Raw genomic sequence first — 25,742 nt, 5'->3', positions numbered from 1 at the left:
ATCCCTCCATCACTTGCTCAAGTCTGGTGATAAATGTCATCTGTCCTGTCGAAGGTAGAGCTACCTTTGAAAGCAGTCATGTGAACTGTAAAGTAAGTTGTAATCACTGTGTTATATTATATGGACTTGACAAGCAGCAAGCGGCCACTGACAAACTGTGGCCAAGAGACAGCTAGAACACAGAGTTGCAAACATGTTGCTAAGCACGTACTTCACTTCAATGACTGGTTCACTGCTGCGGCATGTGGGTCCTCTCTTCACAGCAGCTCTTCTGAATTGTGCAGATGGGAATTACTCCCTGCAGGATACCCGACATTCCTGTAGCTTCATCAGCCCCTGTCTGTCACCCACTATCCCCTTTCCTGCTGCCACTTCAGCAATAGACAGCCTTCTATTCCACCAATGCCCACACCTCTACCTCTTCCCCCCCCCCCCCCTTCTATTCTCTCATTCTCTGTCTCCACCCCCCTCAGACCTTGCAAGTGCAGCTACCCTGCCCCCATCACATCCCTGCATGCTCCCACAAGCAGCACTGCACCCTCCCCCCCCCTTCCCTGCTATCACCCCTGCATGTCCTGGCCTCCTCCTTGCCCCCACCGCTCACATTGTTTCTCCTATCAGGCACAGTTTTATGCAGCAAGGCCTCAGCAGTTGTCATGTTTGTGTGATTGTGCTTGCTTGAATGTGTGAGTTTTCTATGTTAGAAGAAGGCCTTTTGACCGAAAATTACTTGTATAACAGTCTTTTTGTTGTGCCTGTCTGAGAGGAATGTATCCTTTTCATAATATTGTCGTTATTCCGTGCTGGACTTTCCATTTCTTTTTCTTTTCTGTGATACAGTAGAACTGCTAATTGCTAGTGAAGGTGAACCATATATCTTAGACATGGAACAATACTGACTGCTTCATTAACAGGACACAATACACACACACACACACACACACACACACACACACACACAAGTGCATGCAGAAAAAATCTAAAGATTCTAGAATAGTAAAAATATAAATTAGACTTTAATTAAAAGTGCCTGGATACTGGTGTGTCACACAAACTAAGTGTATATTAGACACAATATTAGACTTAAAGGTAAATAAAGATATGACGTACATGCAGTTGCCCAGAATAGATGGAGAAAAAGGAACCTAACCTAGATGTGGGGCCACGTCAACTGAGGGCGAGACACTCGGAAGTACTGGATATTTCCTCAGCCTCTGAAGGCCAGTAGCAGTCGATTGGGCAATGTATGTCCACGAGCGACAGCCTCAGGTACTCCCTCCTGGACAGCATTGAGGGTGGCAATCTTCCACAGTAGACACTTACGTATATTCCTATTTTCCTATCTTCTTAATGCATAAATTGTTATTTTTAAGCATTTCCGTTTCCCATTTACTTTCAAGTATACAAGTATAAATGCTGCAAAACGCTAAGAAACCGTAGAAGCTTTTCTATAAGTAAATGTACAACATAATATCGTCAAAATATGACCGGTCTTAGTCGCTAGGTGCGAGGTCAAAAGTAAATGACAAGTAAGAAAATAGGAAGTAATAATAAATACACGGTAAGTTCCTGGACGTGACGATACTGTCAGCGCATTAGACAGTGCCTTAGCTGGATTCTCACCTTCGTGCAGTCGTGGTTGCATACACGGTCTCCAGGGGTGGTTCCCTTGCACACGGTGCCATCTCAGTCCACAAACGGATTCACGTCGACAGATGTCAGCATCTGTGAGACGTCGGGGGCAGCCACGGTCGCCGACACCTTTTAACACGGAGAACATGCCTTGATTATGAACATGAAGCAACTGAATTTACTGGCAATCTGTAACTTGCATGCGCTTGCGTATGTACAATCCGGAACGCTAGAAATGTTATGTGAAACTAAAAATAACAGTTCAGCTGATAAGGCTATTAAGTGAATCACAGTACACAAATATTTTTAGATTGCTAGCTGAGTACCAAGCGTTGCCTGGGTACGTATACATGCCACTTCTGTTAGTTCGCCTTACCCCTGCCTCTTTGCGTCAGCTCCTCCCCTCCCCTTCTACCTCCCCGCCAACCCCTCTAAGCCCACGTTCTCCTGCCTTTCTCTTTCTCCAAATCCTGCTCCCCATCCCTTTGTCCATATCTTCTTTCCCCTCTCCATCCATCTCCTCATCGCCCATTTTCTTTCCATGTTATCACTTCCAAACGAATTGTAGGTAGCTGGTTCTAATCCCCACAGTATGTCTATCTGCGTCAAACCAGACAGAAGACTGATGACCCCCCCCCAAAAAAGTAAGTGAGTGATATGTACACCAAGCGTAGTTAAATCGATTCAAGGTTTCAGAGGAGTTTTTTACGCTAGGCTTTACCCACAAACGCATGTGTCACATATACACTCCTGGAAATGGAAAAAAAGAACACATTTACACCGGTGTGTCAGACCCACCATACTTGCTCCGGACACTGCGAGAGGGCTGTACAAGCAATGATCACACGCACGGCACAGCGGACATACCAGGAACCGCGGTGTTGGCCGTCGAATGGCGCTAGCTGCGCAGCATTTGTGCACCGCCGCCGTCAGTGTCAGCCAGTTTGCCGTGGCATACGGAGCTCCATCGCACTCTTTAACACTGGTAGCATGCCGCGACAGCGTGGACGTGAACCGTATGTGCAGTTGACGGACTTTGAGCGAGGGCGTATAGTGGGCATGCGGGAGGCCGGGTGGACGTACCGCCGAATTGCTCAACACGTGGGGCGTGAGGTCTCCACAGTACATCGATGTTGTCGCCAGTGGTCGGCGGAAGGTACACGTGCCCGTCGACCTGGGACCGGACCGCAGCGACGCACGGATGCACGCCAAGACCGTAGGATCCTACGCAGTGCCGTAGGGGACCGCACCGCCACTTCCCAGCAAATTAGGGACACTGTTGCTCCTGGGGTATCGGCGAGGACCATTCACAACCGTCTCCATGAAGCTGGGCTACGGTCCCGCACACCGTTAGGCCGTCTTCCGCTCACGCCCCAACATCGTGCAGCCCGCCTCCAGTGGTGTCGCGACAGGCGTGAATGGAGGGACGAATGGAGACGTGTCGTCTTCAGCGATGAGAGTCGCTTCTGCCTTGGTGCCAATGATGGTCGTATGCGTGTTTGGCGCCGTGCAGGTGAGCGCCACAATCAGGACTGCATACGACCGATGCACACAGGGCCAACACCCGGCATCATGGTGTGGGGAGCGATCTCCTACACTGGCCGTACACCACTGGTGATCGTCGAGGGGACACTGATTAGTGCACGGTACATCTAAACCGTCATCGAACCCGAACCCATCGTTCTACCATTCCTAGACCGGCAAGGGAACTTGCTGTTCCAACAGGACAATGCACGTCCGCATGTATCCCGTGCCACCCAACGTGCTCTAGAAGGTGTAAGTCAACTACCCTGGCCAGCAAGATCTCCGGATCTGTCCCCCATTGAGCATGTTTGGGACTGGATGAAGCGTCGTCTCACGCGGTCTGCACGTCCAGCACGAACGCTGGTCCAACTGAGGCGCCAGGTGGAAATGGCAAGGCAAGCCGTTCCACAGGACTACATCCAGCATCTCAACGATCGTCTCCATGTGAGAATAGCAGCCTGCATTGCGGCGAAAGGTGGATATACACTGTACTAGTGCCGACATTGTGCATGCTCTGTTGTCTGTGTCTATGTGCCTGTGGTTCTGTCAGTGTGATCATGTGATGTATCTGACCCCAGGAATGTGTCAATAAAGTTCCCCCTTCCTGGGACAATGAATTCACGGTGTTCTTATTTCAATTTCCAGGAGTGTATTTAACATATTTCACACACATTTGTATACATATTTCAACTTCATCTCTAGCAAATTTCACCCTGCAGTTCCGTCTGCACATATCTCAGTGTTTGTGATGTCATATCAGCTGAACTACGTTTGGTGCAACAGTACAATTTTGGAGGCGCATCCAGTGGTGTCGTTGGATATTGTGTGCAGAGGGTGTTGCGAACAAATTTAGTTGTAAAGAAGTAATAAATTAAAACGTCACGCATGATGCAGTGGTTTTACGGGCGCCTCGGTGTTTATGACGTCCTATTTTCTGAACTATGTGTCGTACAATAAAATATTTTTGCAGCTGCATTCAATGGTACATGTGAACACTGTCTGCAAAATTTGTTGAAAATACAGGGTGATTCAAAAAGAATACCACAACTTTAGAAATTTAAAACTCTGCAACGACAAAAGGCAGAGCTAAGCACTAGCTGTCGGCGAATTAAGGGAGCTACAAAGTTTCATTTAGTTGTACATTTGTTCGCTTGAGGCGCTGTTGACTAGGCGTCAGCGTCAGTTGATGCAAAGATGGCGACCGCTCAACAGAAAGCTTTTTGTGTTATTGAGTACGGCAGAAGTGAATCGACGACAGTTGTTCAGCGTGCATTTCGAACGAAGTATGGTGTTAAACCTCCCGATAGGTGGTGTATTAAACGTTGGTATAAACAGTTTACAGAGAATGGGTGTTTGTGCAAAGGGAAAAGTTCTGGACGGCCGAGAACGAGTGATGAAAATGTAGCACGCATCCAGCAAGCATTTGTTCGTAGCCCAGGAAAATCGACTCGCAGAGCTAGCAAAGAGCTGCAAATTCCACAATCAACTGTATGGAGAGTCCTACGAAAAAGGTTAGTTATGAAACCTTATCGTCTGAAATTGGTTCAAGCACTGTCTGCAGCTGATAAGATTAAAAGAATCGATTTCTGTGATTTTATCCTTGCTCAAATGAATCTTTCGTTTCAAAGATTGTGTTTAGTGATGAAGCAACTTTCCACACTAACAGGAAAGTCAACCGTCACAATGTCTGTATATGGGGCACTGAGAATGGATCGGCCGCCAGGCAGCCTGTGACAGAGCACTTCAGCACTGGCCTCCAAGAAGCCCTGATCTTACCCCCTGCGATTTTTTCTTATGGGGGTATGTTAAGGATATGGTGTTTCGGCCACCTCTCCCAGCCACCATTGATGATTTGAAACGAGAAATAACAGCAGCTATCCAAACTGTTACGCCTGATATGCTACAGAGAGTGTGGAACGAGTTTGAGTATCGGGTTGATATTGCTCGAGTGTCTGGAGGGGGCCATATTGAACATCTCTGAACTTGTTTTTGAGTGAAAAAAGACCTTTTTAAATACTCTTTGTAATGATGTATAACAGAAGGTTATATTATGTTTCTTTCATTAAATACACATTTTTAAAGTTGTGGTATTCTTTTTGAATTACCCTGTAGAGTCAGTAGTAAGGAAATAAAATAATAAAAGGTTATGTCGTATTTATCTACTACTGACTCTATTTCCAACAAATTTTGCAGACAGTATTCACATGTACCACTGAATGCAGTTGCAGATGAATGGAAAACGGCGCTGATCCACCCGCTCCATAAGAAAGGTGACAAACAAGATGTAAGCAACTACACAGGCGTGTCACTACTCCCAGTGACCTACAATATCGTCTCAAAGTCACTGCTGAATAGGGCTGTAGCAGTCGTAGATAAACAGCTTGGAGAATACCATGGTGGGTTCTGGAGAGGCCACTCCTGTGCCGAGCACGTTTCTAATTTGAAATCAATGATCCGACACAGAATGCTGAATGGCAAAAATACAGTGGTTTCTTTCACCGACTTCAAAAAAGCCTTTGACTCGGTGGATAGAGAGAACCTAGATAGGATCATTAAAGAATTTGGGATAAAAAACAAACTGGAAAACATTATCAGGGAAACCTTAACATGCACAACATCCAAAGTGAAGTTTGTGGGAGAATTGTCCCAACCATTTGAAATCAAGATGGGTGTGCGACAGGGCGATGGATTCCCACCTATACTGGGTTAAGTGTTTCCTGGAGAAGATTGTAAGAATTTGGAATTCCGAACTTGAAAATCAAGGGTTTAGATTAGCCCAATCTATCTAGAGAGAAAATCGGGAGGAATCAAAGCCAACTGCTTGGCTTTTGCTGATGAGTTTGCAATACTTTCAGAGAACTTCTAAGCGGCTATATAGATCAATCTACTAGAAAGGAAGTACCTCGAAGAAAACGATTTATTGACAGGTAGTCACAATGCATTCAGAAAATATCGTTCTTGAGGAACACAACTAGCAATTTATACTCATGAAGTAATTAGTGCTATCGACAGAGGATGTCAAATTGACTCCATATTTTTAGATTTCCAGAATGCTTTCGACACCGTTCCTCACAAGCGTCTCCTAACCAAACTGCGCGTCTATGGAATATCGCTTCGTTATGCGCTGCATTCGTGATTTCCTACCAGAAAGGTCACAGTTTGTAGTAATAAACATAAAGTCGTCGAGTAAAACAGAAGTAATATTCGGCGTTCGCCAAGGAAGTGTTATAGGCTCTCTATTGTTCATGATCTATATTAACGACATAAGAGACAATCTGAGTAGCCGTCTTAGATTGTTTGCAGATGATGCTGTCATTTGGTGTCCGGACTTTGCCACGCCAGACATTTGCCACGATTTTACCTGCTCCGGAGGGTTGGGTCCCTTGTCTCCCCCCTCCCCTCCTCCTTCTCCTCCTCCTCCTCATCCTCCTCACCCGCCCGCCCAGTTTGCTTTCGAAGTTCTCAACGTGACCATCAGTATGGAAGTTATTGCAACGAACAAGGGCAGGCCTACCGCTCATTAGAAAGGTTACCCGTATCTTAAACCGAGGGAATCTAAAGAAGGTGTTGTTACATGGATGTGCTTACGCCGAAAAGCGGATCATTTCAAGGGAAAGCTGCTTTCGGGGAACAGAGAAGTATTGAACGTATTAGAACTTCTCTGTGGACCACCTGACGATGCGGCTCTCAAAGTGAGAAGGCAAGTGGAAAGGGCGATGAGAAGGTTCCGAGAAGAAACTACACAGTTATCGGAGATTACGCGGATGAAATGGGAAATCTACATAATAAAGTTTATGACTTTGTTACAGTGATGCCTAATTCAGAATCTATGAAGAGAACCATGCGTCGTCGATGGATTCAAGAGCGGGGGAACCAACAAGAGCCTAAGAACTCTTATGAGATTGATCTTCATGAAGATCTATTAAAAATGGGAGATGGTAGTAGTTTTCTTCTGGAAGACGATAGATTAGAGGTGAGAATAATGATTTTTCGTGGAAGCAAAGGAAAAGAAAGTTTAAAAACATGTTCCCATTTTTTTTATGGATGGAACATTTAAGAGATGCAGCAAGCAGTTCGCACAGATCTGCACCATACACGTAGACTTAGGAGGCCCGATTAAAGAAACTAACATTCTTCTTACTGTATTTGCACTGCTCCCTAATAAGAAGTAAGACACATATGTTCGTCTGTTTCGTCTGATAAAACAGGAAGTCTCTAAGTGGTGTTCTAAACAAGTAAAGGTGGACTTTGAGGCAGCTACGATATCGGCCATTCGTCAAGTTTTTTCCCACAACTGAAATAAATGGATTCTATTTCCATATGAAGAAGAGTTTATGGAGAAGAATTCTAGTTCTCCGTCTAACTGAGGAGTATCGCTAGAACGAGGATTTAAGACTTCACGCCAGAATGTGTGCAGCGCTGGCAGTTGTAAAACCGGAGGGCGTAAGCAATGGACGGATTGAGATTCATGCAGAAGCTCCTGATAACGGAAGGTTCTCTCAATTTTTTGACTACTTTGTGGATAACTGGCTAGAGAATGAGGATATCGCAACAGAAATGTGGGACTGGTACGGAAAAAGGTATCGAACGACGAATGCTGTTGAAGGGTGGCACAACAAAATAAATAGTATTATTGGAAACCCTCACCCTATATTTGGTGGAGTCCTTGAAAAAGAAAGCAGAGCTCATAAACTGCATGTACATGAAATTGGAAATGAATCTTGAAGGTAAGAAGAGGAAGAAGAAGTACACTCCTGGAAATTGAAATAAGAACACCGTGAATTCATTGTCCCAGTAAGGGGAAACTTTATTGACACATTCCTGGGGTCAGATACATCACATGATCACACTGACAGAACCACAGGCACATAGACTCTCTCAAAGTCCGTCAACTGCACATACGGTTCACGTCCACGCTGTCGCGGCATGCTACCAGTGTTAAAGACTGCGATGGAGCTCCGTATGCCACGGCAAACTGGCTGACACTGACGGCGGCGGTGCACAAATGCTGCGCAGCTAGCGCCATTCGACGGCCAACACCGCGGTTCCTGGTGTGTCCGCTGTGCCGTGCGTGTGATCATTGCTTGTACAGCCCTCTCGCAGTGTCCGGAGCAAGTATGGTGGGTCTGACACACCGGTGTCAATGTGTTCTTTTTTCCATTTCCAGGAGTGTATTTTAGAATTACTCGTAACACTAGAGGGCATATATTTATATAAATAAGGAACAGGAGTGGCCCCAACACTGATCCCTGGGGCACCCCCCACTTACCGTACCCCACTCAGACCCTACATCATAGCCATTCTCAACATCATGAGTAATGACCTTTTGCTGTCGGTTGCTAAAGTAAGAGGTGAACCAAATGTGAGCTACTCCCCATATTTTGTAAAAGCTGTTTTGGTATTTGGATAAGCATCTGTCAACCCAATAGTTTAAAAAACTGTTATAATATCCAAATAGGAAGCATTAATCACATCTTTCACCTGGTACTTGTCAGCAGCTGTTTCATTAACTATATCCACTTTACCTATATCTCTGCTATATTTGGTACCAAACTTAGCTGCGCATTTTTGGAGATGAGTATGCAGCTTTCATTTAAGACTTTCCTTACAGGAAACTGAACTCAGATGAAATGGTGTGATCTGTTAGATCAGTGTTCCATTTCACGTGCTATTCTATCAAATATTTTGAAGCACTCTGACTCAAACAGTTCCTCAGCACATATCGAGTGTGTCTCATGTTCAGCCATTTCTCCAACTGTCTCTTCCATCATCTCTCCACCTTTGTCAACCTCTTAAGAGCAAAACTGCTTTGGATGGATATAGAATTCCACATATCTTTGAATTTTGCAGTGAGTTTCTGGTAGAAACTTTGTGAGACTCACATGTATAGACCCTCCGAAATATCATATCGACGAAGTGCAGTAATTATCATGTACCACTATAGCCCATTTACATCCCAAAATCTTTTATTCGTTGTATCATGCAAAATATGACTGTCAGAGATAATTTTTGAACTTATATTTCTTGGTGAACCTATTACAAATATTATTCAGATTTCTTTGATTACAGACAGTAATTGCAGGCACATTCATGTAGTAAGTCTTAGATTACTTTCTCATTATTGCATTTTGCATAATGTCCAAAGCCTTACAGCACAAAAGTAGCTTTGTAGTGAAAATAGTGAGTTTAAAATTAAAAAATAGTCATAATTGGGAAGGTAATGCAGGGCTTGGATGTCTACGGAAAAATGCATTACATTCGTATGTGAAACCATTACGACGCTTAGTTTTATGACTGAGCTTATATTGTGCTGATTCTCGTTTAGTAGTGGGGCCTACTTCTTGTTGCTTCACGCTAATGTAATTCAAAGCACTGGAATATTATTCCCAAAATGGCTTCTGCAAAGGCAGAGTGTCCACAGACTCTTTATTCACAATGGCACAGTCAATAGAAAAGAACACAATTTACCAACGTACATTGGTTTTATTGATAATGAAAACGCATTCAAGAGATTGAACAGAATAAAGCTATTTCAAGTTTCTGAGAACATGAGTTTCCTACAAGATCTTAAAGAACACAGAAAGTTTTGTACAAGTATACAAATATAAAAAATCGATATGAAATAACTCAAGCTGAGACAACGCACAGCTTTAGACAGGGATGTCCACTGTCGTCTGCACTATTTCATTTTTATGCAGATGCCATTAACGAACAGCAGAAGTAAATGTCAGCTCATTTGAAAACTAACAACATTGTTCCAAACACAACCGTCTTTGCTGTTAAACAAGTGATTTTAGCAGGCTTTGGAGATGATCTCCAATGAAGGTAACATGTATGAAAAAAACGAAAAGGAATACAGTTTGAACATTGCTATTTCCACGGTTACCCACTCAGTCTGGTACTTGCATGCCACCATGTGAAAGGTATTCTGTTACTACTTTGGCACAGAGGAAACCTCAACCAACAGAATCAGTTGTCATTGGCAGTGAATTTCTGCTTAGTGAGGATGTTGTCGTGATTAATCAGTTTTAAAGAAAAAACCTCTTTAGAATGGTAGCATAAGTAGTTACACTAATGTACTGCTGTGTGTCATTTTACCCATTTTAGAGCATTTATAGAATGTTTAAGTCCTCAGTTTCTGTCAGCACCACTTGAGTAACCTTAACAGAGGATTAACCTGACTACATGTGGAAGCTCTATTGTGATTTCCTAAAAACTGATACGACAATATAGACATAACATCCTTATGAAATTAGTGCAAGTATCCAAGAATGAACATGTTGATCTGCTGAAGGTACTAGATTCAATATGTGAGCTTCTGCTGTCTATAAGTCAATGTACACGATCTATAAAATCGTCATAACCTTTGAACTCTCCTAAAAACAAAATCGACTGAAATTGACTGATTCTGTTTTCTCAATTTGATCAAAGTTCCTTTAAAGAAATAAAGCATCTAACTGATATATCTGCATGCATTATTTACCTTTAGAAATAATAAATAAAATTAGCTATAAATTATTCATGCTCCATGATCTATATGCACATTCAGCAAAACCTAATTCATGCTTTAGGTCATAATATACAACAATCTCCTTCCATACTGTTAAACATCAATTATTAACATCAATTTTCCAGGAACTCATAATATTAGCAGTGGTATTTTTCAAATATTTTGTAAGAAATTTAAGGAGACATTTCATCAGTTTTAGATTCTTTTCCAAGAGTCAGTTTCCATTTAAAAAATGTAGAACACTGACAGAAAAAAAGAAATTAACTTAGCCAGTCAACCATGTAAGAAGTTCTACACGTTTTTCTGCTTCATCCTCATTGAGAGGTCTTGGGCACAAACTTCCAATTTCAAGTTAAGTCACATTTATACAAATCAATATTTTCTCAGAAGTGTTATACACTGGCATGAGCTACTCGTGATGTATACACTATATCATGAAGCAAGATGGTATAAAAGTATATATTTTTTTGCTTTAGTTCTTGTATTAGTACTAAAATACAGTGGTGTAACTTAAACAATACAAATTTCCAGTACGCTGTCATTTATATTTGAATAAGTGATTGATGTAATACAAAAACATCTTTGGAACTATCTCTTGTTTAAGATCAATATTTTGTAATTTTTATGAAGACTTTCAAAAAGTAAGACTGCATAATCTTTCATGTCTTACAAGATTAACTTACTCTTTTTCCTCATTGATCAAAATAAAGATTGTTTTCTGGTTTTCTCATTCTACATGAAAATCAACTGTAACTATCAGAACTTTTCTGTGCCCCAACTTGGTTTTTTTGTTATTACTGAATGTTTTTAGTTTAACTCTCCAGTCACCTTGAAATTAAACTTTTGTTGAAACAAGATAAGTACATCCCTTAATATCTCATTTCATTGTTAATTTCCCAATATTCCCTGATACTCTACCTATGTATCAATAATGAAGTAAATGTGCACTTTTCTTTCTTATCTCTATTGTTTTTGTTGTCTGTAACAACAATTATGCAGAGCATTAAGGTTACAATCAGCTTACTCATTTACATAAATACAAAGTAACCACTCATTTTATTATCTGTTACAGACTTCAAAAATCCAATAAAATTCTAAACATCAGGAGCAAATCATCAATTTATTTTCATGCTGGATAAGTAATATTTAATTGCACCATTACAAATAAATTGATTCTAATGGAAAATATATGTCTATGATTCTTGAAGATATCCATGCTCTCTCAAACTTCTGAGATAAAACAGTGCTTATTAATGAATTTTGGCTGCATTTACCATTGTGTCTTCCAAGATGTCTGAAGAAAAACATTTAAAAAAGTAATGGAGCATATGATGAACAAAGAATAAACAAATAAATGTAAAATAGATATAATGGTTTTGAGAAGTTGCATAGACTTATTAAGGATATTGACGATATTATTTGCAGAAGGAATGAAGAAATTAGATGTGTGAGAGGAAGTCATATAATCTAAACACCGAAAACTTCTAATTGGTGAATATGTTTGTTCTTTTGAAATTCTTTCACGATTTTGGATCGATTGTTGTAGGATTAGGTTCCAAGTAAGACATTTTTGTACACAGTAACATATAATAGGAGATGGACACACACATGCTAATCAGTTACTGAGTTTTTACTGTGATTCACATTCAAGTAAATTATTCAAATGAGTGAAGAACTTAAAGATGAAATTATTTTCTATTATATATAATGCTTGTGCGTGAAACACACAGTTACAGATGTTGTTAACAACATGTTTTCTTGAAATGGATAATAAAGTTTTATGGTTCCCTATGAAGATACCCTCTGTTCAAGCATGAAATTATAGATGTAACCTGGGGAATTTTTGAAATGATAAACAAATGATTTATGTAAATTGATAAAGTAAAGTGCAAAAATGACACAATCTACTTTTGCAAATATGGTTACTAGAGAAGGTGGAGTGTGGAAAAATCATAGAATATTTAATAGTGGGTAGGTTACATGTATAGTAAGAAAATTATGTTCAGTATAGGAAAAAAAGATTTAAAAAAGATGATGCAATATTTTAAGAAATTATTTGTCTAAAAGTTATAAATAAAATAGATTAGAGAAATACTTTATATATGTGTATCAAAGATAATCGATATCATATATAGCAACTGGGACATGTCAAATGTTTCACTGAACTATTTTATTTACTACTTCTACGTAAAATATTTTGCAAAGCACTTGACAATGCAGTGTTCAGAAAAGATGAAATATATATTTAAATTTTGATTGGTTTTCTATTAATATTATCATTAAGAGTATATAGATCAAATGAAAGTGGGGAAGTTTCAGTCTGTGCTGTAATTTATTTTATTTATTCTATATGAAAGAAGGAGTTTCATAAATTCCAATGTAACTTTTTATCAATAAAATGTAATGCAAATGTCTTGAACTGATGAATTTTGTGACATTTCATTTATAACGCTAGCTGCATTTGTTGGTGAACAATATTCCCTCACATCAAATTTTTCCCATAATTACCATAACAATTTTCAGACAGTTAAATCTTATTTAGCCTCACACTGGCCGATTTCACACCCAAATTCTCAAACTCTCACTATGCGTTTGGCTATGAAAAGCCAGACAAAAAGCCATTGTTTAATTTTACCTCAAATTACGAATTAAATTTTCTTAGTTACCCTGAATACTTTCAGGCGATTTAATCTTTTTTTTTTTTTTAGCAAAAGCAGATCTCATACTGATTAATCTGATACCCATTTTTCGATTTTCCACTTTTCATTTGTATATGTAGATTTGCAAAAATAGCTATTGCTCATTTCATAGGGAATCTTGTTTTCATTCTCCTAAAATATGTGACCCAATAATATTCAATTAAAGTATTTGACCCAATAATATGCAAAATATCCTTGTGCAATATTGCAGCAAATAATTTGCAGGAATGTAGCAACTACACATGATTGTGGTCACGAGACTGTACGGTTGGAAGAAGTCCAGGCCTTTGATGATGACGTGGCACTACCGAGAGTACGGCTGCAGGGGTATTGTGAAGTAATGCAGGGTTAGGCGTCTGTTACAAACACTGCCGTCAAACAGCGATAGATACAGTCCTGTGCAGTGTGGTTACAGGTAATACACTTATTGAATTCCTCTCTGTCCAACACCAGCATCTCATCAGTTGAACACAATTCCCTCCAAAGAAGAAAGATAGTATGTTCCACTCCAGCCCTTTCCCCACTACTTTGTAGGTGAAGGTTAGAGTTTGAGTACATTGGCCACTAGTTTCGAGTGGTATTGGGAAATTTTTTCCCAGCAGGGTAACACCAGTTGTATGACATTGTCAATTTTTGAGCTGTATTGCGATTTTGGGCACTCGTGTGTAGCGCTATGCATGTTAGTTGTGTAATTGGGAAAGATCTTTATGATTAATAATGTAATTTGGACCAATCTTTACTTCAGTTTACCAACCAAAATAAGTAAAGTACACGAATCTAACCTTCGTCTCTTGCTTCTGTGCAGTTTCGATGTGTTGGTGGGTGCACTTGTGCTTTCTGTCCAGAAGGACAAAGTTTTGAGTTCTAGAAAGGGCACCAATTATCGAGTGGTGGTTTGGGTGGTAGGTTAGCACAGCCTTGAGGGCCATTTCTGAAATTTCCGCTAAATTTCTAAATTCCCGCAAAATTCGAAATTCCCACAAATAGGTAAGTGGGAGAGGGGGAACGGAGGAGGAGGGATGTGGGGACCCATGTGCTGGCTACGGAAAACACATTGTGTCATCCGGGGTGGAGGTAATTCATTGATCAATTTAATTAATCTGATCATCAATTTGATATCAATACGATATAAAACTCCCGTCAGACACGCCATTATCCTATTACTAGTGTCAGGTGTGCATTCTCAATTCAGCTGTTAATAACCTGTCAACTGCTATAACTTGGAGTATGTCGCAAGACTTTTTTCTTCATTTGTTAATTCTGGGGACTACTAGACTTTCTCTAATTGTTGTACAGGATTGCAAGCTTTTTACTCCCTCCTGTGATCCGTAACACCTGACTGACTTGATAATACTAATGTCTGTCACATTATAGCATCTGGTAGCAGTGGAATAATTGTTTAGTTGTGTATAGAGATAACATGATATAGAGTGGTGTCCTCCTTTGAATTTTCGTTCAGTGTAACGAAGGAACTTGATCATCAAGGAGCAACAGGTTAGCATTGTGCTATATGACTGCTTGTTGGCTGTGTGCTGGTTCTTTGTATATATATATATATATATATATATATATATATATATATATATATATATATATATATATACTCTGTGTGACCATCTCCTCGCGTTACCTCAGAGAATTATACTCGACTTTGCGTCCTTGCTGCTAATATACTGGGCCCGTAAGAAATGGTGTCTATATTGTGACCCTTATGTGAATAACCTGCTAAACAAATTAATTATTTTTGAAATGTGCGCAACGGAAACTGGTGCGAGTTTCTCTAAGATAATACGTTCTGGGGTGGTTGAACTCAAAGCCGTCACTGTAGCAGCTGGTAGCGTATCTAAATTCACATTGCACATTATTTCTGTCTTTCATTAACTTTAGAAAATCGAACTGAATAAGATACATCCTACCCATTTCATGTGTCAGGTGACTGGGGGAATATTTCTTAACTGAAATGCTGACTCTCATTTAATAGATTTATTTTCTACTTTGATGAAAACTTTAGAAGCCGACACATTACAATTTTTCTTTAGTTACAAAACTTATGTCTGAATCAGCGTTACTTCTCATGGGTAGGACAATGACAAAACGAAAACACTACACGAATAATTTCATATATGACACATAATTTCATAATAACACAAAAAATATATGACACACAATTTCATAATAACACAAAAAATACATAAGTGGGCCACACCGTCTTTAGCGGGAAAATCGTTATTCATTCTTTAAGACTCACTTATCATCATGCATGAATTACACCACTAGAAATTTAAGGTAGGCCACTGCTGAAAGTAGATAACCTCTATCAGAGAAAAGATTCTGGGCAAAAATGATGTACTATTGGCGCCAAAATGAAGTGCGAACTGAACTCACAAACAAAGTACCCAAAATAATTAAATTTCGCGACAGGAATTTCTCGATCTACCATCCGATACACAATCTGCACTCATTGAGCTAAAAGTGAAGCTTATAACTCGGGAAATAGCTACATGAACTGATGGTTCCTGTTGCATGCTTCCTACCACAGAGCAAAATTTCACGAACACATTTCAAAGAAAACTATTGCAAATAAATTAAAACCGTAACCTGTGCCGATGAAGGTATGTTGAATGCGTGCTATGAGCATACCCTGTCGTGAATTTTTAGCCATATTACCTGACTTCTATATCACCAAATCTGCGAGCTGCTGTGCTCCCGCGTCCGGTCCGTCTCATGGTGGTTCAAATGGCTCTGAGCACTGTGAGACTTAACTTCTGAGGTCATCAGTCGCCTAGAACTTAGAACTGATTAAACCTAACCTAACCTAAGGACATCACACATATCCATGCCCGAGGCAGGATTCGAACCTGCGACCGTAGCGGTTGCTCGGTTCCAGACTGTAGCGCCAGAAACGCACGGCCACTCCGGCCGGCACAGTGCCCTCCACGCGCCAAAATCCGACCAACGTTCCTATTCAAACGTAGTGGTGGGGAGACTCACCTCACCCCCGCACCAACTTTGTAACCTACCTTTGTGGCTATTTTCATCTTTGCTTGCTGCTCTGGCCTACCTGCCGTTATTCTTGTAATGTTGGCAATCACTGCTATTCCCTTAAACTGTTCCCTTTGGTCCATGCTCCCACTATAGTTGACGTCCATTCATACCCATGCACACTCATACAGGATGGAACAGGGAGCTACATATAAACGGTGTGTGACCTCTTTGTGAAATGATGAAAAGAAATAAACAAATGCGTGAAATATTCATTTCACCCAGCAAAGTATTGAAGCTGCTAGCAATCAAAGAAAAACTTATCTCGATATAGAAAACATAATTACTTCCTACTGTAACCTGAGTCAAAACGAAAGTAACGCCTCGCACCCTCCGCTGGATAAAAAAAATTATGGACAGTTATTGTCCTTCCAATGGAATGACAATACTGGACTCTTTTTTCATTGAAATAGCGTGGAGGAGACCCTATTCTCCACGCTGCCTCAATCCTCTTTTTTTATTAAAATATGTGATACTAAATTCAAAAACTAACATGATTTCCCTCTTACGGGTACAATTAAAGTGAGATGACATTGTACATCGCTAGTTTCAACAACATAATAAAAAAAAAATTAATACATTACTCAAATGCTACCAAATTGATGAGCTTAAATCTTCATAGCCTAAAACCTACACACACAGCAAATTTAAGAGTCTGAATGATTAACATTATCTAGAACTTTCAAAGAAAGAGGCTATTCACTTCAGTAAACATGACTACTTATTGACTGATTCAAAAGAACTACAACATACCTTGGCATAGTAATACAAAAATAAGAACAAACACATGCAAATTCTACCTCTACTCATCAATTATCTCGTTATCGTTTCATTTTAAGGCATTTAGAAAAAAAAAACTCATTACCATTTTCTATGATACAAAAGAAAATCAAATCTAAAAGGTACAGCAACAGCTTAATTTGTCACAACACTAGCATGACTCAAAATAGCACATACCCTATGAACATATGGTAATTTGACACTCTCTGGTGCCTGCATCTGACATTTATACACAAAACAAATAGTGTTCTTTACACATGAAACACAAAGTACAACAAAGCAAAACATCACTGAAAACACACATCTAGTGATCGTTGCATTGGCACTCTCTGGTGCTTGCATCATCTAAATATTGGACATTTGTATACAAAGCATTTGAGATTACTACACATGAAACACAAAGACAAAAATAAAAAACAAATATTACTGAAAACACCAATATTTTGCTTGTGCTTATAAAATACAATTCGCTCAAATGGCCAGTTTCTTTGCACACAGACATAAAAAAAATAGACAATACAAAACATGACAGTCAATTACACAACACATATGATTCACTTCACTTTCAAGCTTGAGCTTGTTGATTCTTTGTAGCGCTCTTTGAGCTTCTGTACTTTCCTCACATTCTTTTTTGGTTTCATACGACACATGATTAATATCACAGCCTAGGGACATCGACAGGGAGGACATTCTTCCAAAGACAGTTGGAGGAGCTATCCACACAATTTGTTGGCATCATCTTCGTGATGAAGTCTATTTGTGCTGCAATAATCGGTAATGCTACTCGTTAATCTTCTCCGCGGTCTCCCCTCTACTATTTATCGTCTATTGACTTTTGTTAACCACACGTAGTAACAGCAACATTGGGTTGTTGTGCCACCCAGTCTTTGTCTTCTACTGAGAAAACAACACAAAATTTACGCCACTCTGTTGTTTAAAAGTTTCTGCAATTGTCTGGTTGCTAAATTTACTTGCACACATCATGGTTCATCAGTGAGTTCATCATGACTCTTATGTTACACTATTAGGTAAACAGTTCATAAGTGGGTACCTGTCCCCAATTGCTGCAATGAAAACATTGTCTATGGGATGGTACTTTACTTTCTCATTCACTTACAGTCTTAAACTGTCCGACATGAGTCCTCAAATGTGAATTTAATAAAGAGTTGCATACTCCAACAAGTTTCTGCATACCAGTGCAGTTGCCAAGCTGATTGTCCTTTAGCGGATTATTAATTAACTGCTTGTTCGATGTTGTTGCGGAGTGTACATGCTCGTAATACGTGGTGTTGCGGGCATATTTTGCACGCCAGAGACTTGCTGATTTTCTTGGCTGTCTCCCGGCCGTATTTCCTTTTGCTGTCCAGCCGCCTCGCCGTCCCATATTACCGCTGTGCGTCTGGTGGTAGCGACATCGCTTGCCGCCCCTGACGTCACCTGATGTCACGTGTGGTTCTCCCAGGCCACCGTCTGTTTCAATGGGCTGACCCGCGCGCACCTGGCTGGAGTCGGTTTAGCGTGGCTGGCACGCCCTTCGGCAAGCCGACTGGGGAGTGGGCGACCTGCGACCTGCGACCTGCGCCGGCGTGCTGGTCCGGTGTTTATATTCCTCGTAACAAACAAATTACAATCCCTGTTTAGTACGATGTCAACATGCTCTAGGTACACAGTTAACTCCTACATGACATTTGTCAAAGCAAACATTTACACAAATCGTACAACTAAATACAGTATTTAGATTTCCTCCTAATGTCTTTATAGGCGGAGGTCGCTTATCCTAGGTTCAAATTACTTTCTTCCTCCTAATTTGATCTTTATATTTGGAGGACACAGGTTGCCCTGCTTAATCCACTAAAATTTACCTTACATGAAATGACAAAAAATGAAAAGAACACTCCTTATGAACTTTACAAAGTAGGAGGTACCTATTGTAATTGTACATCTAGCTAAAAGCTATATGACAAAGTGAATGGTAGTTTCCTTTCTTACGTTTGTCTCTCAGTTTACGAGCGTCTTTACCACTCAATACTCTGATTTCAAAAAATATAATCGCTTAGGTCATTTACTTCTCAAAGAAAGGTTGGGTTGTTTGCAAACCATTTAGGACAATTCGAAAGTAGAAGACTTTAGCAATTTCCAAGCTACCATCACCGATCCCATTTATTATTAATAAATCCACATAGCTCCTTTTATTTAGTCATTGTCTTAGATGCACTACTCCACACTACTTTCCAGTTAGTCTGTTCCTTAGCCTATCTAATGACAGACAATATGAAGGAAACTACAAACTGCAATTACTACTTTCTTTGCATGCTGTTAAACAAATAAAAAAAAACAACGAAAGACTTGCCACTCATTGTATAGACAAAACACCTTAAATTATCTACTATATTTGACCGTGATACTGATACTTATACCCCTTTTTTTTTGTTTTGTTATCAAGCAGCTGATACTCTGTTTGTGCTCCTCTGCCAATTTCGCTTCCCACATGTCTTAATTCTCTCGTAAGTTTTGGATATGTTTTCTGGTGCCTCTTTCCTTTGCACTCTGTCCATTTATTGCCTCATGCTCTGTTGACATTCACAAAACACACATAGATTCTCTATTTCTTTTTCAGATTTCCTTAATGATTACCATGATTAGGGCTTAAATATTCCACATCTTACATCTATTATATTCAATACTTATAGTTAACATTTGCTTGCGTCTACAGTACTCCCTGGATTTTCCTTCGTTTGAAAATGTTCCGGTGGCAGGCGGGTTGCTTCCCACTTATGGTTCCCGCAGATTCATCCTTCCCCAGGCAGCATCACTCGGCATTGTCACAGGAGCTCTACACTTTTGCAACAACAACAAAAATGCGTCCCCGGCGAAACTTCGTCGCCGCAAGACGGGACTGGCGCAGCTTTGGCGCGAGTCAATACTATTAGCTGGCCGATCTCTGTGGCGTAACCAAAGTCTAACGCACGAGTTCGTCTGCTGGTGTCGGCTGCACATTGTTTGCCTGTCAATAGACTATGGCCCTTCAGTCATATGTCACTACCATAGAACAAATTCCAAGACACTGATTTGGTCTCCTGTGTATTTCATCATACACAAACAACGTAGAAAAGTAAAGGCGATGACTAGACTCACAGCTCATACCTTGCAAAATTATAACTAAATGATGCCTGTAATCTATTATTCTTGCCATAACTTGATGTTTGAGTCGTGGTGTAGGCCTCTAGGTTTACGTGACCTCAACGTTTCCACCTCGAAAGCGTGTGTGTGCGCGACCCGTCGGACTCTAAATGGACCTATATATACATTAAAAAACTTACTGCACATATGTTTATGCTTCTTTGATAACCTGTGGGCACGTATCAACACCTTATCGCCAATACTCAGATTTAATGAGCGCACCTTCCCCTTTTGATTTCCCTTCCTTCTCGCTGCTTCCTTCTGTATTCGGTCTATCGCAATTTTGATTATCTCGTTATGCCGTCGCCTGATTTCAGCTGGCCAATCTACTAACTCACTGATCTAGTCCGGCGATCTTCAGTTTCTTAGGGCCTCAATTAAGGACAGTCCTGTCACACCATGTGGCATTTCATTTATAATATTCTGGAAGTCCACCAAATTTCGCTTCCAGTTTCAGCGCTGTCTATTACAATGGATTCTACATAACTTAACTAGCTCTTTGATTAATCATTTTTCATGTGTACACAGGCATTTTCAAAGTCCAGTACTGCTTTGTAGTGCCTGAGAAAATCTAATCCTAACACTGCCTCCACTGTCAGTGACTGTAGCAACAGAAACACCGTGGTTTGCGGTTGGTCCTGGCAAGTGAACTCGATATATGCCTGCCGCTTGACCTCTACACTTTCCTCGTTCACTGCCCCGCGCAAGCGTGTTTTTCTAAGTGGCAGTGTTGGCCACAAACTCTCGGCATTACATCTTTCAAACACATTCTCTCTCAGTACTGACGCCTGGCTTCCTGAATCTAGCAAACATGTCACTCTAACATTGTATACCACTATGCTAACAACAGGACATTTTACTGAGCTAACTAGAACGTTCTCTTGCAGTCGCGTCTCTCTCAAATCTACACCTAAACATCTACACTTAACAATATTATTTACAGATTCTTGGCTACTTCTATAGCCTCCTTCTACCTCTCTTAGCCACAGCTCATCGCTCGGCCTGACTTAGTTGTGAGCTATTGTGCCCATTTTCAGTGAGCCAGCGTTGACCGAATCTGTACTGTTATTACCACCTGGCTGATGATAATTGTTATTTCGCCTATTAAACCCGTTATTACTTCGGCGGCCACCATTCCTATTCCCTCGATAGTTATTGCCTCCATGGTGTCGTCTCCTATCATTATCATTTCCACCTCCGCTTTCATTATTACTTCCTTGGAATCCTACATTATTATTCGGCTCATGCAAATTCCGCACGGTGCCTAATTCCTGCAACAAGTGCAGGAAGGATCGTACGTCGTTCATAGATCTTCCTGCGATTGTAATGTCTCTTCGCAACTTGTTGGGCAGTTTCGTAAGACAAATTCTCACAAGTTCCGACTGCTCATATGGGACATCAAGGTACTGGTTCGCCCTGACCATTTCTTTGAAGTATTCCACAGGATGCCTGTGTATACTGTCAACATAGGTTTCCTTCATTAGCACGCCGAATTTCACTCTTTCTTGAACATCTCTTGACCAATATTCGTTCAAGAATGCGGCCCTAAACTCGTCATACGTCTTGCAGTCACGCATAATCGTCTGCATACGCGCTGCCGGCTCGCCTCGCAAGTGGCTGCACGCAAATTTCATGCTCAAGACGTGTCCCCAAGAGGTGGGAAGAGACATGTCGAATTGCGACGCCCATACATAGGGGTGTAAGCCTTCATTATCGTCCGGAAATTTAGGATATTGCTGTACCGAGACGAAATGCCTTCGACACTCCTCTTCATCCACATCTTGGCTAGTATTCCTGCCTGTAATATTCTGAGTTTCACCTACCCGACGTAAGTTATTTAATCTTTCATTCAGGTTTCTTAACTCGTCTTCTTCATGACGTTTGCGCCTAACCCCCGTGTCTTCCGTTACTGTAGCATCTCTATCCCGTCTATGCCTTCCTGCCTCGTGCTCAGTGCGCTCATTACGTAATTCAGAAATAGCTTCCCGATTTCTCCTGTTGATTTAGATTTGATTGTCTCTAAACCGTAGCAGTGCCTACACCTCTTCGCTATCCGCAATTGCGATTGGCTGCGTTCGGTCCGAACTATTTTCGTCGCGAACAGACATCTGCTCTACGGCAGCTGCTAGAGCTTCGACCCTGTCTGCTTGCTCAGTCACCTGTTCGCTAGCACGGCCTATTTGTTTCCGTTGCTCGGCACAGGCTTCCGTAACTAGCACCTTTATTTGAGCATCATTACCTGCTGCCGTGTTCTGCACTGAAAGATCCTGCTCGTGTGCTACTACCCTGCTTTGTAATTGTTCTGTTGCTGCAGCTTGCTCCTTTAGAGCAGTAGCTGTAGCCAGGTCACTTTCAACTACCGTTTTTAATGTTGTCTCTACGCTATTTATTCTCTCATTCTGTTCCGCCAACATGGCACTGTGTTCTTCAAATTTCATCTTGATACTATTAATCTGTTCGGATATTATTCTATTTTGCTCAGACAGACTTTCGATCTTGTCCTCTGTCTTCTTGCCCTGTTCGGATACAACTTCAAATAAACTCTTCTTTAATTCTTCCCCTGTCCTTTTGCTTTGATCGGCTAACCCCTAGATAGCCTTAAATATAGCTGCTATCCAGTAATTGTCTGGAACGCTACTATCTGCTCCACGCGTTTCCTCGCTGTCGGCAAGAGCTGAAGGCCCAACCGTGTTTCCTGTCACCCTGTTCTGGTCACTACAACCGCTCGCCTGAGCCTCTGCATCCGGCGTCTCCGAGACCACTATGGCTCTATTGTCCGTCTCACGAGGGCTCGCCACCCCTTTCGCCTGTACGAGTTCGTGAATGCGCTCAAGGTCGTCCTAGCCTACCGCGTCGGACGCGGCTGGACTCGCGTTAAGTTCAGCCTCACCTGCCTCATTCACGTTGGCCATACTTTTGGCCCTCGCTCTCGTAACTATACTGAACGTGACCCGATCCACCACGTGCACCACAATTACACAAACAAATAAGAAAAATTCTCCCTAATATCGGAATTACTAATTTGCCCAGTATAAATAGCAAAATTACGAACAACACAGTAACAAAAACAAAATCATCAAACAAATAAACAAAAACACACAAACTGCAAAAAAGTTTAAAATTCCTGAAAGAAAAAATAATAGTACAACTGATACTTGACAGACGAACCAGCAATACGTAAATCCTGGCAGGGTCGTCACGTTGCTATATGACTGTTCGTTGGCTGTATGCTGGTTATATATATATATATATATATATATATATATATATATATATATATATATATATATATATATATATATATATACACGGTCACACAGAGTTAATATATATATTAACTCTGTGTGACCATCTCCTCGCGTTGCCTCAGAGATTTATACTCGACTTTGCGTCCTTGCTGCTAATATACTGGGCCCGTAAGAAATGGTGTCTATATTGTGACCCTTATGTGAATAACCTGCTAAACAAATTAATTATTTTTGAAATGTGCGCAACGGAAACTGGTGCGAGTTTCTCTAAGATAATACGTTCTGGGGTGGTTGAACTCAAAGCCGTCACTGTAGCAGCTGGTAGCCTATCTCAATTCACATTGCAGATTATTTCTGTCTTTCATTAACTTTAGAAAATCGAACTGAATAAGATACATCCTACCCATTTCATGTGTCAGGTGACGGGGGGAATATTTCTTAACTGAAATGCTGACCCTCATTTAATAGATTTATTTTCTACTTTGATGAAAACTTTAGAAGCCGACATATTACAATTTTTCTTTAGTTACAAAACTAAATCGAGCAGGTAGGTTAGAAAATTTAAAAAGGGAAATGGATAGGTTAAAGTTAGATATAGTAGGAATTAGTGGAGTTCGGTGGCAGGAAGAATAAGACTTTTGGTCAGGCAAATAGAGGGTTATAAATACAAAGTCAAATAGGGGTAATTCAGGAGTCGGTTTAATAATGAATAGAAAAATTGGAGTGCGGGTAAGCTACTACAAAAAGCATAGTGAACGCCTTATTCTGGCCATGTTTGACACGAAGCCCACACCTACTACAGTGGTACAAGTTTATATGCCAACTAGCTCTGCAGATGACGAACAAATTGAAGAAATGTATGAGGAAATAAAAGAAATTATTCAGATAGTGAAGGGAGACGTAAATTAATTAGTCATGGGTGACTTGAATTCAGTAGTAGGAAAAGGGAGAGAAGGAAACGTAGTAGGTGAATATGGATTGGGGCTAAGAAATGAAAGGGGAAGCCGCCTGGTAGAATTTTGCACAGAGCATAACTTAATCATAGCTAACACTTGGTTCAAGAATCATGAAAGAAGGTTGTATACATGGAAGAAGCCGGAGATACTGACAGGTTTCAGATAGATTATATAATGGTAAGACAGAGATTTAGGAACCAGGTTTTAAATTGTAAGATATTTCCAGGGGCAGATGTGGAGATGAAGTAGTGAAGGCAGCAGAGGACCATGTAGGTAAAAAGACGAGGGCTAGTAGAAATCCTTGGGACACAGAAGAAATATTAAATTCAATTGATGAAAGGAGAAAATATAAAAATGCAGTAAATGAAGCAGGCAAAAAGGAATACAAACGTCTGAAAAACGAAATCGACACGAAGTGCAAAATGGCTAAGCAGGGATGGCTAGGGAACAAATGTAAGGATGTAGAGGCTTATCTCACTAGGTGTAAGATAGATACTGCCTACAGGAAAATTAAAGAGACCTTTGGAGAAAAGAGAACCACTTGTATGAATATCAAGAGCCCAGATGGAAACCCAGTTCTAAGCAAAGAAGGGAAAGGAGAAAGGTGGAAGGAGTATATAGAGGGTCTATACAAGGGCGATGTACTTGAGGACAATCTTATGGAAATGGAAGAGGATGTAGATGAAGATGAAATGGGAGTTATGATACTGCGTTAAGAGTTTGACAGAGCACTGAAAGACCTGAGTCGAAACAAGGCCCCGGGGAACCATCTGGTCAGCAAGATGTATGAGACAGGCGAAATACCCTCAGACTTCAAGAAGAATATAATAATTCCAATCCCAAAGAATGCAGGTGCTGACAGATGTGAAAATTACCGAACTATCAGTTTAATAAGTCCCGGATGCAAAATACTAACGCGAATTCTTTTCAAACGAATGGAAAAACTGGTAGAAGCCGACCTCGGGGAAGATCAGTTTGGATTCCGTAGAAATATTGGAAGACGTGAGGCAATACTGACCCTACGACGTATCTTAGAAGCTAGATAGGCAAACCTACGTTTCATTTGTAGACGTAGAGAAAGCTTTTGACAATGTTGAATGGAATACTCTCTAACAAATTATGAAGGTGGCAGGGGTAAAATACAGGGAGCGAAGGGCTATTTACAATTTGT

At 40.7% G+C, this 25,742-nt stretch overlaps 1 protein-coding gene across 3 annotated transcripts in view; it reads right to left on the bottom strand.

The window, feature by feature from the left end:
* The window catches only part of LOC126188332 (uncharacterized), a 426,405-nt gene that overhangs the window by 237,632 nt on the left and 163,031 nt on the right, over window positions 1-25,742 (bottom strand). The window contains exon 2 of one of the 3 annotated variants that reach the window (XR_007537859.1): window positions 1,624-1,761. The exons of the other annotated variants lie outside the window; for them this stretch is intronic. The gene's annotated coding sequence lies outside the window, so the exon portion shown is untranslated. The remainder of the gene's footprint in view (window positions 1-1,623; window positions 1,762-25,742) is intronic. 3 annotated transcript variants of the gene reach the window in all.

This window comes from Schistocerca cancellata, chromosome 5 (genome assembly GCF_023864275.1).
Source record: "Schistocerca cancellata isolate TAMUIC-IGC-003103 chromosome 5, iqSchCanc2.1, whole genome shotgun sequence".
In the NCBI taxonomy this organism is placed as follows: Eukaryota; Metazoa; Arthropoda; class Insecta; order Orthoptera; family Acrididae; genus Schistocerca; species Schistocerca cancellata.
The sequence above is the reverse complement of the archived record's forward strand: the minus strand, read 5'-3'. Positions and strand labels throughout refer to the sequence as shown.